Source organism: Sapajus apella, unplaced genomic scaffold (genome assembly GCF_009761245.1).
Source record: "Sapajus apella isolate SASKATOON/1434 unplaced genomic scaffold, GSC_monkey_1.0 scaffold2, whole genome shotgun sequence".
Classification (NCBI taxonomy): domain Eukaryota; kingdom Metazoa; phylum Chordata; class Mammalia; order Primates; family Cebidae; genus Sapajus; species Sapajus apella.
The window spans coordinates 48,372,430-48,390,165 of record NW_022436942.1 but is presented as its reverse complement, the minus strand read 5'-3'; positions in this window follow the sequence as shown (position 1 = coordinate 48,390,165).

The window sequence follows — 17,736 nt, the reverse complement described above, 5'->3', positions numbered from 1 at the left end:
AATATAACTCAAAAGAGTTTAATGTTCTTTAGTAAACTCAGTATTACAGATGGACTCATGTCCCCATACTTTATTCATTCAATAAATGTTTACTGATAGCTTTATAGCATTTTTCCAATTCCTTCAATGGCTTTGATTTCATTAAAATTTTTTTTTCTTTTTCCTATAAGACAGGATATCAAGCAAATATTTAATGGCTTTGAGTAGTACTATGTGACCTCTGGGTCTTTACATGTGTTATTTCCTCTGAAAGAAATATGCTCCTTCCTAGTCCCATCTTCTCATCCTTAAATCTGGCTGACCCTAACACACCTTTCAGGTCTCAGATTAAATGTTACTGCCTCAGGTAAACATTTTTCTTATCCCACATAATTACATTACATATTGTCATGGCCTCCCGTCATCCACCTATTATTATCCTCATTATACTTTACTGTAATTATTTATTTTATTATCTATCTCCCTCACTGTGTCATATGACCTATAGGGTCTGAGATCTTATCTGTTTTGTACAGCAGGATCAAGCAGACGGCCTGTCCCATGTTTAATATATACTTGTTGAATAAATAAATGTATGTCTATACCAAGACATGAAAAATGTTGAAGACACACCTCAATATAAATGAATAATACTACAATGTGCTTAAGGCTACTCTAGAGGCATGAACATGATACTATGGAATACAGAAGGGTGAGCTTAAACTGAGTCTTGAAAAACATGTTCACCATGGAGTCAAAGTGGGTAACTGCATTCCAGGCAGAAGGGACAGTAGTTTTAAAGTAGAATCAACCAGATTTGATGAGAAATTCATTGTCTGTTGAGGCAGAGGGTATCCAAGATGACATCCACATTTTTACATTAGGCAACCAAGCTGGTCATGATATCATTCATTAAGTGGAAATTAAAGAAAATTTTTGGGAAGAGGAGAAAATTAGCTAAGCCTACATAGAATAAACAGAATTTCAGGGTTTGGGAAAATGCAGGGGTATAAATGATAAGAGACCAGTCAGAAATTTGAAGTAGAAGACACATTTGAAGAAATCACTGAAGCATGGAAAATAGTTGAAAAGATAAGCATAAATGAAATAAAGCTACCAGAACGAACACTTACAAAACATGGCATGATGATAATGCAGTGTAATTGTTTCTTTAAAAAATATAGCATCACTTGAACATCCAAATGAATGATGCTTCTTTCAAATGAGTCACCTCAGAAGGCCCTGCACCCATGCTAGCTTTGCCACTACAGCTAGTGCTCGACTTACGACCACAGTCGGGACTGCAGACCGGTTGTAACACGATTTGGTCGTAAGTTGAGTAGGCTATATGTAGAGTTGAAATGGTGCACGCGGAGATGGTACTGCTGCCGGAAGCTGGTCCACACTGTCATATGCCCAGCTGGGAAACGTTTGCACTGCCAGACACGGAGCAGTTGTGGCTAGCGATTGTGGTCATAAAGTCAAATGGTTGCAAGTTGCATAGGTGGTAAGTCGATCAATACCTATACTACCTTTAAAAATATTTTTTAAACACTTTTTTTGGTCTTTTCATTAAAGTGAACAAGATATCATTTTGAGTATCCTCAATAATAGAAAATCCTCATTGTTTCAGGATGAATTTGACTGGGGGAACAGAAAAAAAATTAGGCCTAAGTCTAATGCATAAGAGGAATGAATGATCATTCTATAGAATCATTTTGGCTCAAAGGAAAGAAGTAACAAGTAGTCATAAATACTTTCTTATTAGATGTATAAACTGAATCTTAAAGCAATTTTAATTCAAATAATATGTATTAGCAAGATTTGCATTTGAACTGGTGATCTGAGAGCAGCAGATGACCCTCCCCAATGTGAATGGGCAATATCCGATCTGAATAGAATACAAAGGCAAAAGAAGGGCAAATTTGCTTTCTCTGCTTGAGTTAAGACATCCATTTTCTCCTACACTTGGACATTGGTGTTCCTGGTTCTTGAGCTTTCTGACTCAGACTGGGATTTATACTATCTGCTCATTTCCTCACACATACCCCAATTCTCAGGTCTTTGGCCTCTGTCAAAAATCCACCACAGCCTTTCTTTGTTCCTCAGTCAGCAGATTGTTAGACTTCTTGACCTCCATAACTATATGAGCCAGTTCCTATAATAAATCTCCTTTTATATATACATATTTTTGTATACTTATCTTACTGGTTCTGTTTCTCTAGAGAAACCTGGTTAAGACAGTAACCTTCATGAGATCAGTGACCATGCTAAAGTTGTTCATAGATGCATCATCCCCCACTACCTAGAACAGTTTTCGGCACAAGAGTTTCTTTTAAAATAAATAAATGCATGTTTCAGTTACCCAGTGCTGTGTAACAACTTATTCCAAAATGTACTGGCTTAAAACAACAACCATTTCAATATATGTCATAATTTTGGGGATCAGAAATTAAAGCAGGGCTCAGCTGGGAGATTCTTCTGTCAACTAAGCATCTTCAGTGACATCCAGATTGGTGAAGGGTCCAAGACAGCTTTACATGGATGTCTGACATCTTGGCAGGGATAACTAGAAAACGTGGACTTAGCTGAGTCTGATGACCAGAGTACCTACTCATGGCCTCTCCAACATGGAGATCTCAAGGCAATCAGATTTTTCACTTGATAGCTGAGGACTCCCAGAGAAATATTCAAAGAGATGTGGACAAAAGATGCAAGACTTCCTAATATTTAGCCTCAAAAGTCCCACTCTGCAATATTCTTTTTTTTTTTTGACAATAATAAATAGCATTTAGTAACTGTTGTTTATGAGAACTAATTTGCATGAGATACTTGGTGAAAATTTTTACATTTTATCTCATTTAGTCTTATTACAACCCTGTAACGTCATTTCTTTTTTTTTCCCCATTTATTTATTTTATTGCATTTTAGGTTTTGGGGTACATGTGAAGAACATGCAAAATTGCTGCATAGGTACACACATGGCAGTGTGATTTGCTGCCTCCCTCCCCAACACCTACATTTGGCATTTCTCCCCTTGCTATTCTATTCATCAAATAAGTCATTAAGTCTAACATATATTCAAGAGAAGGAAAATATTCTCAAAGGGTGGATTAACAAAGAATTTATGGTCATTTTTAATCTTCTACAATGCATTAAAGGAGAAAAATGAACATGTAAAATCTGTCAGGGATCTAAAACAGAACACTGATTTGCAAATCAGCCAGACATAAGTGGCTAGAAGAAAGGAATTTACACCCCCCCATACATCTTTTATCTACCGACAAAAAGACCAACTTTTATAGGGAGAACAAACTCCTGTAAACACTATGTCCATTGAACACTATGTATTGACCACTTTATTGAGAACTTTATGTATATTCCCTCATTTAGTCCTTACAAATCGCACTATTGAGTGGATATTATTATCACCCCTTTTTTACAGACAGTGAAACTAAGGCCCAGAGACAACATGTTCAAGATTACACAATTAGTGAGTGATAGGATTGAGCTCCAAATTCAGTATAATCCCAGACCCCACACCCTTATCCAATAAACCACAGGCTCCCATGGTAGGTATTATAATACATCACAAGGCTGATTTTCTCCTGAAGAATGAGCAGAGGGGCCTATTTTAAGAAGATGGAAAGACATGAGCTTTGGAATCAGCCCTGTGTCATACCCCTGACTCTTCCTAGTATTAACTGTGCAGCTGTGGGCAAGTTATTTAACCTTAATTACTCATCTGTGAAATAGGGATGATAATATCTAGTTTGTAGGGCACAGTGACAATTAAAGAGAATATTTTTAAGTGCCTAGAATAGATCCATCACTTAAAAAGACTTAAAACGTTTTAGTTGCTTTCTCAGATACATAACTAGTGCCCTACTTAACAGAGGGAGAAACAATTCCATTGTATGTCACAATTTTTTCATAAGAATTTATCATTACATAATTAAATATTTACATTGAGAGAAAAAGGTGCTACAGAAATACAGATTTATCTATCTCTCTTGCCAGTTCAGTTTCTGTCCTGCCTAGTATGAACAAAAGAAATAATTCCTTTAACAAAAGGTTACCAATGACAAATAATTAGTATTAGCATTCAACACAATTTTTCAATAATAATAGAAATATTTTAGAAAATGCTTACTTTTTAGTTAGAATTAGAATGACCTATAATATGAGAAAGAAAAAAATGCTCTATACTAGTATCTAGTTCCATGGTTTACTAAGTACCACAGGGAAAGACATGGCAGTATTAGAATATCAGCATTTCTGTCACAATCTTATGAGCATGATTAGCATGAATATTTTATTACCAATAGTGTATAGTCACGGTTCTACAGGAAAGTTATTTTATTTTCTACAGCTAAAAGCACAAGAGCACAAGATTGGCACTTAACCACTTATAACTGTTACAAGAATTTACACTCCTATTTCAAGTCTTAAATTAGTTACTTGCCTACCAAATAAAAAAGAATGTCGATTTTGTTTACCATTCTCAAGTTCTGAACTTTCCAAATAAGGATGGGAAATAAACTTGAGAACAGGCAGGCAGTCAAGTATACAAAACGTAAGTGTACCAGGGAAGAAGTAGTACAGCTTACAATGACCTAAGAAGAAAGCTTGGAGCAATTAGAGGAGGAGGAAAAAGTAGCTGGAGGTCAAGTGTAAAGCAGTTTAATATAAACGCCTAGACAAATACACAGCAAACACAAAAGTTGGAAACATTCTTGACTTCTAATAATGCTGTATTTATAAGTACCACATTTAAAAAACAAAGTTGTCCTCTAGCATAATTTTATAATGGCCTAAGTTACAAATTAGAGTTTTTAATCTTAGAGTAGAAGGACTTCTCTAAAGCCATAGAATATGAGAATTATAGAAGTAAGAGAGAAATGAGTGAGAAAACAAGGCCTGGTGATTCTAATCTTCTTAAAAATGATGACACTTAAAACACACACACACACACACACACACACACACACAACACACACACACACACACAATTGACTAGAATAGCAGAAGCACCTGGATCTTGAAGAGAACAGATTTTGAGAGAACTTAAAGAGAGGCATGTAAAACCAAAGAGACTGCTGAGACTGTATAAAAGCAGTCTCTGAGGGTGACACTGTGCTGTCAACACAGAGAGAGCAACATAAGACATGACTGTGATTATTAAACAAAGTCTTTTATGGCCAATAACTTACAAAGGAATCACGAATCTCTGTTAATTATATAATAAGTGCATTTCTAAAAGCCTCCTATGAATTAACCAGTGGAGACCAATTAAAGGGATAACAGTTTTTACTCTTTGCTCATTAAGTTACTATTAGCAAGTTTGGCATCTTAACAAGGAAACAAAAAAATAAAAGGAAATGGACTTTTGTCCATGGAGGGTATTAAAACTCTACACATCTTTACAGTCATAGAAAATTTCACAAATTATCACACTTAGGATTTTTGGGGATTAGCACACACACTAAATGAGATGCAGTGGAAAAGTGACATAGGGGAATGCCTGAAAGTTATGTGCCTATCAAGGCCCTGAATCATCAACCTGGCAAGAATATGAAGGGGCCGATTGCTACACATCCTCTTACTTTTTATTTTTTATTTTTACAGGCCGAATAGAGAGAAAAGTGTTTGTATGAAGAAAAAGAATTGAATAGCAATTCAGATATAATGTCACATTTGGTCTTTTTAGAAGGAAAGTGTTACATATATAAAGGTAGGCAGCTCCCTGTGTGTTCTGTGATTTGAGACACACCCAAAGAGGTGCCTGCTTTCTAACTAAAAAATATGTGTCCCACTGATTGAGGCACCAGAAATTCACATTATCACCTATCACTTTAGGCTTACAACATGGAAAGGAAGACTCTAGGTCTGTTGGAAAATGAGGCCACGGTAAACCAGGAAGAGGGAGCCTGGGCAGCAAGATAGTGTTTGGTATTCAAAAGATGATACAGAAAGGTCAGCAAGGGGCAAATGGAAAGGCACCAAAAATAGCTTTAAGAATTTTGCCCAAAGGAAATGAGAGTTCGATATTTTCTATAAGTGAGTAAGACATTACTCACTGAATTGGTCATTTTTGACCTCAATTGTTTTTGATGCTTACTGAGTTGTGTTTTATGTATTTATTATAAAGGCTTTGTTTCTTTTTGGAAAGTGATTTCGCCATTTGGCTTCTTTCCAGATCAGTTTCTTTCCAATCACCATTCATGGCTATTGATTGAATGTGACAGTTTTTAGCCTCAGATGGACTAAATGCCTTAATAGAGAGAGATTTATATGCAAGATCTATTTTTACCTAAATCTATAGGGTTTGGTTCAGACAGAGTGATTATAGAAATCATATGCATATACTATAGAAATTTTTGTATATATACAGCTTTCAAACACACTACATATCCTTGTTATATGTGTGTGTGTGTGTGTGTGTGTGTGTGTGTGTGTGTGTGTGTGTGTATTCCAAGTATTTTACCCAAATGGAATGAGAGTTTTATATTTTCTATTTTTCTATCTTACTCATTGAATTGGCCATTTTTGACCTCAATTATTATCTTGCTTGTTGCCAGTTATATATCCCATATTCAAATATATGTTATCTTCCTGTATATATTGTACTTATAATTTTTATGAAAAAAAGTATATGTACATTTTAAACTTTAATGTCTTAACACATTTAATCTTTCTAGATGGTTACTTATGTCTATATGATTCAATTGATATCAGAATCTTATCAAGACAAACTTCTTATTTCCCCTCACCTTCACCACCACCACCACCATTTGCCTAGTTTATGTTTTCATCAGTTCCACTTGCATTACTGAAATAGCCTAACCTTGCTGGAGGGTTATTCCTGCCCCCTGCTACAATTAATTCATAATGTTGTCAGAGTAATTTTTAAAAACAAATCTGATCCAGTCACCTACTGCTTAAGACTCCATGATGGCTTCACACTGCCTTGAGGATAAAGTTCAGACTTCTTGCCATCATATTCAAGACACTGTTTCCAGCCAATCTCATTCCCATATCTAACTTTCAGTTACAGTCTATGCTCCAGCATTGTGAACAACTTGTAATTTGCAAAGAACTAGTATTCCGTCACAGCTCCCTGTCTTTTTGTACGTGTTGTTCCTTCTGCATGAAAAGCCCTGTCTTCTTGCCTCCCACGGCCAAGCTAATTTTTCAAAATTCAACTTGGGTATCATTTCTTCTGCAAAGCTCCCACAGCACACATGCATACCAGACACTTATCACACTGAATTAGACTTGTTCTCTCCTTTGTTTCTCCTGCTTGATTGTGAACCTTGTATCCCCAGTATCCATAGTACTATTATGGTACCCGAAATATAACTAGGTACTCAATGTTGAATAAACATAAGAGGTTGCTTCTATCAGGCAAACAATTATCTATTGTATGAGAGGTTGCTTCCATGTATCAATTATCTAGGTCTACTACCTTTTCCAAATATTGCCCTAATATGTGAAGACAGCTATTATGTCTAAGTTTATCTTCTTATACTCAACATCTCCAGTAATTCAGCATCCTGATCATCTTTTCCGTAGTGACCACAAAATCCTTTTGAATCGATTTTTTTAATCTAATCTCATATTTTTAATCCTTCACTTCCAAAAATTCCTAACATGCTATCTAAATTTTATCCAATTCATTTCCTAAAAGTAACAGTAGACTTCTGAATAGTTCATTTCCACTATCATCACTTACTCCCAAAGCTGTCTTGTTCATGAAAAAAATTGCTGATATCACATTTTTAATCAAGTCATCTAATCTTTGCCTCAAAACCTTCCTCCAGGAAACACCCTAACTGGGGCAATTGATATCAAAATCCTATAGAGACAAACTCCTTAATATTTCCCCTTATCTACACCACCACCACCACTTCCCTCATTTATGTCTTCATCATAAAGAAGAGTACTCACTTTTGTGTCCATGTGTACTCAGTGTCTTCAGTAAGACAACCACAGATCAACCAGCTGCAGCAATGGTTCGGGGACAAAGGCAAGAATGTACCATTGCATCTTATCAAGGGAGTGTCTTGCTTGGGTGAGCTAGGGTGGACATTTGTAAAATTTTGTGTCTTGGCTCAAAATGTTAAGCCTGCTACAAAAATCTACTAGGCTAATTCTCTTTGTTATCCGTTAATTAGCTTTAAAAGACCAATCCTTAAGAAAGTCTTTCCTTCCTAATTAGGATTATTTAGGAAGGAGTTTGGAAGCTCTAAGAGAGGAAATCAACTCCTTGACCAATGTATACACTCCTAATTTGAAGACAGACTTGATGGTCCAACTAGAAACTGATCTTCAGATAGAACCATGTGAAACAAGAAGAGCAGATACATGTACTGCACTTGCTTTTTGTTTGTTTATTTGTTTAAAGTCAGCTGAGTCAACCCTGCTAAAAAGGTTGCCATCAGATTTTCTTTGCCACTGTAATTCAAAAGTAGATATGGTGTCTTGGATATTATTTCCTATACTTATTTGTAAGTTTAAAATTTTCATAATTTAAAATGAAAACCAAAAATTACTTTTAAAAAGGTATGTCGAAAATTTCCCTCACATTACCTCACTGCTTACTTAGTTTATCTATGAAATTTATCAGTAGGAGCATGTGTTATATATGAGGTTTGTGTGTCTATATGAAGTGTTTTTCTAGGCTTCTATTGGCTTTTCAGAAATATTTTTATTTGTTACCTTTTTTAAATTTTTATTTTAGGCTCAAGGGTACATATGCAGGTTTGTTACATAGGTAAATTGCGTGTCATGGGGGTTTAGTATACAGACTATTTCATCACCCAAGTAATAAGCATAGTACCCATTAGTTATTTCTTCTCATCCTCTCCCTCCTCCCACTCTCCACCCTCAAGTAGGCGCTGGTGTCTATTGTTCCTTTCTTTGTGTCCACGTGTATTCAGTGTTTAGCTCCCGTTTATAAGTGAGAACATACGGTATTTGATTTTCTCATCCTGCATTAGTTTGCTTAGGATAATTGCCTCCACCTCTGTCCATGTTGCTACAAAGGACATGATCTCATTCTTTGTTATGGCTGTGTAATACTCTATGGTGTATATATACCACATTTTCTTTATTCAGTCTACCGTTGATAGGCATTTAGGTTGATGCTATGTCTTTGCTATTGTGGACAGTGCTGTTATGAACATATGAGTGCATTTGTCTTTATGGCAGAAAGATTCATATTCCTGTGGTTATATACCCAATAATAGGATTGCTGAGTTGCATGGTAGTTCTGATTTAAGTTCTATATCAGTTTTATCAAAGTTTCTTTGAGAATCACTGAACTGCCTTCCACAATGGCTGAACTAATTTACCCTCCCACCAACAGTGTATAAACGTCCCCCTTTCTCCTCAACCTTGCTAGCATATGTTATTTTTTGACTTTCTAGCAATAGCCATTCTGACTGGTAGACGAGGTCTCTCATTGTGGTTTTGATTTGCTTTTCTCTATTTATTAATAATGAGCTTCTTTTCATATTTGTTAGGCACATGTACATCTTTCAGAAACTGCCTACTCATGTACTTTGCCCACTTTTTAATTTGGTTTTTCATTGTTTGCTTGTTTATTTAAGTTACTTATAGATGCTGAATATTAGACCATTGTTGGATTCATAGTTTGCACATATTCTCACCCATTCTATAGGTTGTCTGTTTGTTGATAGTTTCTTTTGCCGTGCAGAAGCTCTTTAGTTTCATTAGGTCCCATTTGTCAATTTTTGTTTTTGTTGCAATTGCTTTGGTGCCTTTATCATGAAATCTTTGCCAGGGCCTATGTCCAGAAAGGTATTCAGAGGTTTTCTTCTAGAGATTTTACAGTTTAGGTTTTTACACTTAAGTCTTTAATCCAACTTGAGTTGACTTTTGTACATGGTGTAAGGAAGGGGTCCAGTTTCAATCTTTTGCATATGGCTAGCCAGTTATACCAGCATCATTTTTAAATTTTTATTATTTTTAGTACGATATTTATTTTGTTGGTTTATTGTTTTTATTTTTAACTTTTAAGTTCGGGGTACATGTGCATGTTTGTCATATAGGTAAACTCATGTCACAGGGGTTTGTTGTACAGATTATTTTGTCACTCAAGTATTAAGCCTAGTATTCATTAGTTATTTTTTCTTACCCTTTCCCTTCTCCCACCCTCCACCCTTCAGTGTCTGTCGTTTTCCTCCATGTGTCCATGTTTTCTCATCATTTAGCTCCTGCTTATAAGTGAGAACATGCAATATTTGGTTTTTTGTTTCTGCATTAGTTGCTAAGAATAATGGCCTCCAGCTCCATCCCTGTTCCCTTAAAGGATCTCATTCTTTTTTGTGTGGTTGCACAGTATTCCAATGTGTAAGTACCAAATTTTCTTTATCCAGTCTACTATTGATGGCATTTAGGTTGATTCCATGTCTTTGCTATTGTGAATAGTGCTGCAATGAACACACATGAGAATGTGTCCTTATGGTAGAATAATTTATATTCCTTTGGGTATATATCCAGTAATGGGATTGCTGTGTTGAATGGTAGTTCTGTTTTTAGGTCTTTGAGGAAACCCCATACTGTTTTCCACAATAAGTGAACCAACTTACACTCTCACCAACAGTGTATAAGCATTTCTTTTTCTCCATAATCTCACTAGTACCTGTTATTTTTTCACTTTTTAATAGTAGCCATTCTGACTGGTGTGAGACTGTGGTCTCCTTGTGGTTTTGTTTGGCATTTCTCCCATCCAAGGACTAACCAGGCCTGATCTTGCTTAGCTTCCGAGATCAGACGAGATTGGTTGGGTTCAGGGTGGTATGGCCACAGACTGATTTGCATTTCTCTAATGATTTGTGATGTTGAGCTTTTTTACATATGATTGTTGGTTGCATGTATGTCTTTGGAAAACTATTTATTTCCTTTGCCCACTTTTTAATGGAGATTTTTTTTCTTGTAAATTTAAGTTCCTTATAGATGCTGGATATTAGACCTTTGTCAGATGCATAGTTTGCAAATATGTTCTCCATGTTATAGGTTGACTGTTTATTCTGTTGATGGTTTCTTTTGCTGTGCAGAAGCTCTTTAGTTCAATTAGATCCCATTTATCAATTTTTGTTGTTGTTGTTGCAATTGCTTTGGAAGTCCTCATCATGAAATCTTTGCCAGTTCCTGTGTCCAAAATGGTATTGCCTAGGTTGTCCTCCAGGAATTTTATAGTTTGGGGTTTTACATTGAACTGTTTAATCCACCTTGAGTTGGTTTTTGCATATGATGTAAGGAAAGGGTCCAGTTTCAATCTTCTGCATATAGCTAGCCAGTTCTCCCAGCACCACTTGTTGAATAAGGAGTCCTGAGTCCTTTCCTCATTGCTTGTTTTTGTCAGTGTTACCAAAGATTACATGGTGGTAAGTGTGCAGGCTTCTGTTTGGGCTCTCTATTCTATTTCAGTTGTCTATGTGTCTGTTTTTGTACCAGTAATATGCTGTTTTGGTTACTTAAGCCCTGTTGTATAGTTTGAAGTTGGGCAGCATAATGCTTCCAGCTTTGTTCTTTTTGTTTAGAATTGCCTTTGCTATTTGGGCTCTTTTTTGGTTCTATATGAATTTTAAAATAGTTTTTTTTCTAGTTCTATGAAGACTATCATTAGTAGTTTGATAGAAATAGCACTGAATCTATAAATTGCTTTGGGCAGTATGGCCATTTTAATGATATTCATTCTTCCTAACCATTAGTACGGAATGTTTTTTCATTTGTCTGTGTCATTTCTGATATCTTTGAGCAGTGTTTTCTAGTTCTCCTTACAGAGATCTTTCACCTCCCTGCCTAGCTGTATTCCTAGGTATTTTATTCTTTTTGTGGCAATTGTGAATGAGACTGTGTTCCTAATTTACCTTTCAGCTTGACTATTGTTGGTGTATAGGAATGCTAGTGATTTTTGTACATTGATTTTGTATCCTGAAATTTCACTGAACTTGTTTATCAGCTTGCAAGGAGGTTTTGAGCTGAGATTATGGAGTTTTCTAGATACAGAATTACATCATCTGCAAATGGATTTCTTTTCCTATTTGATTTCTTTTCCTATTTGGATGCCATTTATTGCATTCTCTTGCCTGATTGCTCTGGCCAGGACTTTCAATACTATGTTGAATAGGAATGGTGAGAGGGCAACTTTGTCTTGTGCCAGTTTTCCAGGGAATACTTCCAGCTTTTGCCAATCCAGTATGATGTTAGATGTGGGTTTCTCATAGATGGTTCTTATTATTTTCAGGTTATGTTCCTTCAATACCTAGTTTATTGAGAGTTTTTAACATAAATGGGTGCTGAATTTTATCAAAAGCTTTTTCTGTATCTATTGAGATGATCATGTGGCTTTTGTCTTTAGTTATGTTTATGTGATGAATCACATTTATTGATTTGCATATGTTGCATATTTCTTGCATCCCAGAAATAAGGCCTACTTGATTGTGGTGGATAAACTTTTTGATGTGCTGCAGGATTTTGTTTGCCAGTATTTTGGTGAGGATTTTTGCATTGATGTTCATCAAGGATATTGGCCTTAAGTTTTCTTTTTTTTGTTGTTGCTAGCATCATTTATTGAACAGAGAATCTTTTCCCTGTTGCTTGTTTTTGTCTGCTTTGCCAAAGATCAGATGTATGCCACTTTATTCCAGGGCTCTCTTATTTTTATCCATTAAAGTATTAGAATTATTGAACTATTCATAAACCGCTATCTTATTTTGTTGCAGTACTGAAAACAATGTGTTGCTCTCCCTGTTTTAAAAATGAGTGACTAGGATTGTAAAGAATTCACTGATTTGTTTTATCTTCGTAAGTCTACTACACCAACAAACTTAAAATAAGGTAACATATTTTTTGGGCTCCACAAAGTTTCCAACCATAAATGTCTCCATATCTTATTTCTACCACTGTTGCCCATGCATAATAACTTTAATAATGACAGCCATCAGCATTTATCATAAAGTAGGAATTTTGTTTATGATTTAGATTTTGAGATATAAATTTTAAAGTCCAAGTTTTATTAAGACTAATTAAGAGGGAATGTATTATACTTCATGATAATTTAAAATATTCTTGTCTTACACATGCCAATTATTACTGACTTCCAAGTTAAGTAAATACAGAATTGTTACATATTTGTCATTCTCTCTCTCTCACAAAAGCATGCATATACACACACACATATGTGTATATATATAGTTGCTAGATTCTAGCATATTAGTTAAAATCAATATGTCCTTCAGGACTTTAGAAATAACCTTATAGAATATATTTTTTTTTTGGCAAGTGCTCTCAGTGTATTTAAAATATTATTTTTACATTTTGGTCTCAGAGTGCAATAGCTTCATTATTTGCTTAGAAATTCATTGCTTAGTTTTTGCATCTATATGACGGATGTCATAGGCTCCAGCTATAATAAGCAGCTTATCCAGTATGTTAATTTTTTAAATGCTGCTCAAAAAAAGAGGCTGCCTTCTTCTGATAAACCCCAGACTTTAATAACATGTCCTCTGAATTAATTCTGCAAATGCAGTACTAAAGTTTAGCACAACGATCTGGGCTGTTTAATTAGCTCACAGCTGCACTGCTGGGATAATATTTCTTGTTGAGGAGGTAGCTTGATAGTCATTATTTGGGCTCTGGTTCAGAGTTCAATAGTCATTTTAAGCTTTCTTAGAGAATTGCTTGTCTTTGTTTTCAGGGAAGACCATAATCATTACTCAGAAACACTTGTTAGTTTTCTTGCTGTGCCTGTATAGTCATTGATTTGACCCTAACATAACAAATTGTGGCAATCTTCTAGACATAGAAGAATGCTTTATGATAAAGTTATCTGACTTACTAGTTTGACTAATATATGTCACATCAATAGAGGCTAAATCTCAATTTATTTATTATTTCAAATTTGTTTAAAGTTTTTAAATCTCCTTTTAAATGTTGAATATGGATAAAATTTAAAAATTCCCTTTGAGACTGTATAAATCACAACTATAATTTCTATATTTTTCAGTATATTATTTTTATATACACTAGATAATATTAAGCCAATATAAAATGTGGCAGATTGTATGGGTAAATAATGAATTTAAAACCTATTTACTGAGTATCTATTGTGAAAAACTACATTAATTTAATCCTCACAAGAACCTTAGAAGGTTATTCTCATTTTATACAGACAGGATCTAAAAAATCAGAGCAGTTAAAGAACTTACCCAAGATCACACAGCTGATAAATTTCAGAACTGGAGTTGAAATCCTTACATCAAAGCTCAGGCTCTTTATAACATTCATGTTGCCTCCTTCTGGAAGCTAAGTTTCAGATTCATCTTTTTCATAATATTCTTTCCAATAATTTGAATTTCTAAGCATGAATTGATACAGTGTGTATTACACTGTCACATATTTATGTATTTCTTTGGACTTCTTTCTCCTACTGTTTCATGACTTGTCAGCACTACTAGATGTACACATTCCCTAAGTCCAGGCACTCTATGTTCCATCCTCTACCTCCTTTTATGTCCCCACAGCAAGAACCACTCTGGAAAAATAACAACTTTTTACCCTGCTTATGTTGGGATATGATTACAGGGATCTTTCACTTTTTACACTATATATACCTGCATTGTTTGAATTCAAAAAATACATACATACATACAGATAATTATAATCAATATTTTAAAATGTAACGATAAATGTCCAATGTGAAAGAAAACAAACACAAAGAATATATAGGCATTTACATAATATACCTAGTTTTACCATTTGAATTCTTACAGGTTAAAAACAAAAGAGTTAAATGAGGGAGGCATCTTAGTATTTTTCTATTTAAAATCATAATGGAAAAGGTTCTAAAAATCTGGGATAAATGTCTAAGACACAGAACTAGGAAACATATGAAGATACTAAGTGCCCAATCTGCATTTTTAGACACATAAAAAGGAATTATTAAGGAGACTAATTTATATCACTGACAGAAAGTGATGCAAAATGTAAATGTAAACATGTATGCCAAACAAGTATTAAAACGATGACATGGACAAGCACAGCAGCTCATGCCTGTAATCCCAGCACTATGGGAGGCCGAGGTGGGCAGATCACAAGGTCAAGAGATCGAGACCATCCTGGCCAACATGGTGAAACCCTGTCTCTGCTAAAAATATAAAAATTAGATGCACCTGTAGTCCCAGCTACTCAGGAGGCTGAAGCAGGAGAATGGCTTGAACCCCGGAGGTGGAGGTTGCAGTGAGCTAAGATCACATCTAAAAAAAAAAAAAAAAAAGATAATATATTTGAAAAAATTGAAAAGCTAAAAATGTAATTTTTAGTTAGACTAGGACTAGCCTCCAAAAGGTTAACACAAGTACAGAAGGTATGTAATTATATCAGTAACAGCCCAAAGAGAACTTATTATGACCAAATCAAAATCTTCATTATTTTTTATATTATTTAGGTAGAAGTGTTCTTGAAGTTCTATAAACAAGGCTGTATTACTTGGGAAAAGCAATTTTGCTTGGTAAACTTTGTGTTTGATGGTAGAATGACTATCAATAGCTTACAGTGAAACAAGGCATTTGAGAAAGGTGTATTTTTAAAAAAAAATTAGGTGAATAAAATAAGAAATGAAACTGATTATTTAAAAATACAGTTAATGCTGCAGTTGTGATTAACGGTAGTAAAACATTACAAATTGGCTAGAATTTGGAACTGGAAAAGCCAGAAGTTCAGCAGAGTTGAGAATCTTGACAAGGTTAAGGGAATCAGTCAACAGGACTTTTTTTTTTTTTTTTTTTTTTTTTTTCAGAAAATCATAAAGTTCAATATGAGCCAGTGAGGTCAGAAACTAAGCAACAAGTGAATATAAATAGATGTGAGAAGTAAGTCTAATCATTGGGCCAGAAATTGGGTAAGTATGGAGAAGATAAAGAGGGCAGTTATTGGAGTTCAGGGCAAAAAATATGAACCTGGAAAACACAGGCTCCAAAAGAGGAAAGGAAGTAAACCGTCAGAGTCTGGCAAGTGGTCCAGAACCAGGAAATTCACAATACCTCAAAGAGTAGAGCAAGTTGAACAACTTGATTCTGTGACAAGATGTCTCCAGAAGTTTCTCCATTATTACCATAAAGAAGTGTCATGAAGGAATCAGCATTTTTAGGTCTTGAGAGTAGAAATAGGAAGATTCATCTGACCAGACATAGCTCATTGCCAGGTTTTCATGGTGTTAATCATTCAGCAGTTTGATATATATAATTTTAAAATTGGTTCTCCTGCCCCATCTCCACCTCAAGTATGTCCTTACCTGTCACATCAGCCCTCTTCCTGGAAAGCTACGTAAGCTGTGTTTCACATATCTATAATCTGTAATTGCTTCATGTCTTCCAATTCACTCATATGCTTATTCCTACTCTGATTTCATTTGCCTGCCTATTTAGTTAGGGCCTCAAGCTCAGCTCAATGAGGAATTTTTCTTGAACAACTGATTTTAACCATGATCCAATGAATGCTCCACACCTGTTCCTCACCAACATGTGAAGCAGTCTTTAACTCTCTGGGATCTTTGAACTCTTCTGAGAGTTTTCAGAAAAGCCCAGCAAGGCCTTCTGCTGCCTATCAGTGACATTTTAATCTACTACTGTTAAAATCTTAAATCTCTATTTGAGTAAAAGATTCTCTCCCCATTACTGTCTGTGTGTATTGAGGGGTGGGGAGTACTCACTCAATATCTACACTTTTACTCCCCTCCTTTTTCCCTTCTCGAAGCTGCGGCTCTTCCAGCATTGAGGGCAGGGAAGGTGGAGAAGACAAGGATAGTCTCTTTGCTTGGCTAAATTGTAATCACCTCTGGCTGTCAATGCTTTTAGTGTGGCAGGGAACCAAACACTGACTTTTTTGTGGATATGTGTGAGAGTTTCTGGAAGAGCTCAGCAAGGTCTTCTACTGCTGTCTCCTATCACATGAGCTAGGCTTTTTACCAACCTCTTGTTCCTCATTCTAACTCTCTTATCTGGAGCTGCAACCTGTAGTCTCCTGATAGGTGCTCTCACCTGGTTAGCAGCTACCTTCCAAGCTGTCTTACAAGGAAACTTAAGCATCTATACCAAGCCACATGGCGGGCACAAAAAGATGACTCTCCTTCCACTCTTCCTCTCACTCGGGCTCCCCTCTCCATTTCTCTTTACTCTCCTAAGTTAAAAACAGATATTGGTCAACACATCTGCTGCCTATGCAGACATCCAACAGGGCATGCAGAAACTTCAAATGTTTATGAAAAGGAGTGACTCTCTTGGGAACTCTGCTTTTTTTTTTCTTTTCTTTCTTTTTTTTTCTTTTTTTGAGATGGAGTTTTGCTCTTGTCGCCCAGGCTGGAGTGCAGTGACACAATTTCAGCTCACTGCAACCTCCACCTCCTGGGTTCAAGTGATTCTCCTGCCTCAGCTTCCCGAGTAGCTGGGATTACAGGTGCCCGCCACCACATCCAGATAATTTTTTGTATTTTTAGTAGAGACAAGGTTTCACCATGTTGGGCAGGCTGGTCTCAAACTCCTGACCTCAGGTGATCTGCCTGTCTGAGCCTCCCAAAGTGCTTGGATGGAAACTCTGCTCTTATTCGTTTGTGAGAAGTTTGTTTTCTTGGTGTTTTTCTGAAAATGTTAAATTCACCTTCACACCTATATGATATTTTATCTCAATATACATTCTGGAAGAGTTATTGTATTAGTCCATTTTCATGCT